General features: G+C 43.3%; 1 pseudogene; it reads right to left on the bottom strand.

The window, feature by feature from the left end:
- Nucleotides 1-383: 383 nt before the first annotated feature.
- On the bottom strand, nt 384-1,765 carry LOC116475042 (glutamine synthetase-like; annotated as a pseudogene).
- Between the last annotated feature and the right edge of the window lie 611 nt (nt 1,766-2,376).

The raw sequence follows: 2,376 nt of genomic DNA, 5'->3' as shown, positions 1-2,376 counted from the left end.
TGTTCATGCTGAAATCATGCAAAGTGATCTTAATAATCAATGGGGAAAACTACAACAGTTTAGTGACCTTTCAAAATTTTTTCATCAAAATGTAAAAAATATCTTTTGTTGGTTATAATGAATAGGGAAATGAAAAAAGTAGTAACAAATATTTATTTAGTACACTGCAATTTAAAACATTAGAAATATCGAGATTTAAAGTGTTTTTCTAAAGGAAACTTACCAAAATAACCACGGCTAAGAATTTTTCTTCCTCTGTCTCTAAATTCTTAACTAATATCTTAAGATATACAGGTTGGTCTTACCTACTTACGGGAGACATTTTGGAAGGTGCGCTGTAAAATTATTTTTTATTTTTCAATATTGAAAAATTTTATGGGTATGAACACTTCAATCATTTCATTATAGGAAAAATCCCCCATGATTTTTTTTTTAAAGACTTTGATATTCCACCCTTCGAGTTACAATTGGGACAACTGGGAGAGGGGGAAGAGTTGGAGTGGGATGAAAAACTAGGAGGGGCTCGGCAGCTGGAGGTCTAGTCCACTTAGTTTTTGTACTGGAAGGGCTCATCACCGGTTTCATTGAGAAGACACGTGCGGATGAGGGCTTCTGTCACCTAAAAGGGGTCGCAGTTGGCAGAGGAGTGATGGTCTTCAAAGTAACCCTTCTTCTCCTCGCTGACAGTCCGGGGAATGCATATGCTGGTGCTACGATTGGCTACACCAGCAGAAAAGTTGTTGATGTTGGAGGTTTCACGGAATCCAGTTAGGCGTCGGGCATCGTCCAGGCCTCCCTTGGGATCATAGGCGCAGGTGTGGTACTAGTGTCGCTTGCTTGATTTCTCGATGGCCTCCCCAGTGTATTTCAGACCATTCTCCTCCCGCATGGCCTTGGTGCTAAAGTTGGTATGGCAGTCTGCACCATTCCAGTTCCCAGGAATGGGCTTAGGATCAAGGGTTGCTATCACTTCAAAGTCTTCACACACACGATGCAAGACGAAACGGGCCACCCAGATGTGATCTCCCGTGCTGATTCCTTCACAGGGTCCAATTTGAAATTACCACTGGGGAGGCATGATCGGCATTAGTCCCCACAATCCTGACTCCAGCATACAAGCAGGCCCGGTAATGAGCCTCCACGATGTCCCTGCCATAGGTTCTGTCTGCTCCCACACTGCAGTAATATGGACCCTGAGGCCCCGGGAAGCCGCTGGAAGGCCAACCAAAGGGGTGCCCATTTGTCCCCATGAGGGTATATTCCTGCTCCATGCCAAACCAGGGGTGCTGGTTGCTCATCATGTCGATTATCCGTTTACAGGCGCGCCTCAAATTGGTCTCTGCGGGCTTTCGATTGTACTTGAAAACTTCACACAATACGAGCTTGTTAGGATCCTTACGGAAAGAGTCCTTAAACATAGCAGCAGGAACGAGATACGTGTCACTGTTGGAGCCTTCAGACTGTAAAGTACTAGAGCCATCGAAATTCCCGTCAGGCAACTCTTCCACACACTTGGGCTCACTGTCCAGGGTCTGGGTCTTGCAGTGCAGTCCTTCTCCAGTACCATCGATCGAGATACACATGACCTGGACTTTCTCACCCTGAGGCAGGGACGTGTACACCTGCTTGATGCCTTTATTTAAGTGGGAACATGCTGAGGTGGTCATGGTGGACGGTATTCTGGGTGCCGAGCAGACGGGCGGGTAAAGGTAGGCCGCGAGAGCGAGGTGAGGAGAGGAGAGGGGGCCTCTGTGCTGCTCACACGCTCCGCCCTTCTCCCACTCTTGACTCTCCCTCATGATTTTTGTCCACACCTTTGAATATTCTAGTATTCAAGAGCTTCTAAGTTTTTTACTCAAACTATTCAGTGACATTCAAAAATTTTCAAAATTATGGAACAATTTGCATAAGAAACAAGGACATTTCTTTTTGCAATATTATTGTCCATGTACATGGCAAGTATGTATTTCTCTTTGAAAAATTATCTTTTTAAGTTGCATAGTGTGTAACGGTGGAGATAATGCTCCCACACACTCTCTGAACTCAGATTTAATAAGACATTTTTACATTCTCCAAAAGAAACTTACCACACAAACAAACCACACACTTATCAAGAAAAGTATGAATAGCACTTACCTTCTCATAGTATAACTTGTGATACGGCATGAACATCTTTTCTATGCCTTTGCAAATTGTCATACTCCTTTCTAAGTTTTGATTATCTTCTAACATTTCATCATTTGTACTTTCAATGTTATGACATATCTCTGAGAGGTACTTTAATGTTAAGTTTTTGCTGGCATCGCTTCCTCTAACATGAGGTCATCCTTTCCTCATTTATGTTTATAAGACGATTGTCTTCACTACATTCCTCTC

This window comes from Hylobates moloch, unplaced genomic scaffold (assembly GCF_009828535.3).
Source record: "Hylobates moloch isolate HMO894 unplaced genomic scaffold, HMol_V3 SCAFFOLD_10, whole genome shotgun sequence".
Lineage (NCBI taxonomy): Eukaryota > Metazoa > Chordata > Mammalia > Primates > Hylobatidae > Hylobates > Hylobates moloch.
Note: the sequence above shows the minus strand (reverse complement) of the source record. Positions and strands in the feature narration are given on the sequence as shown.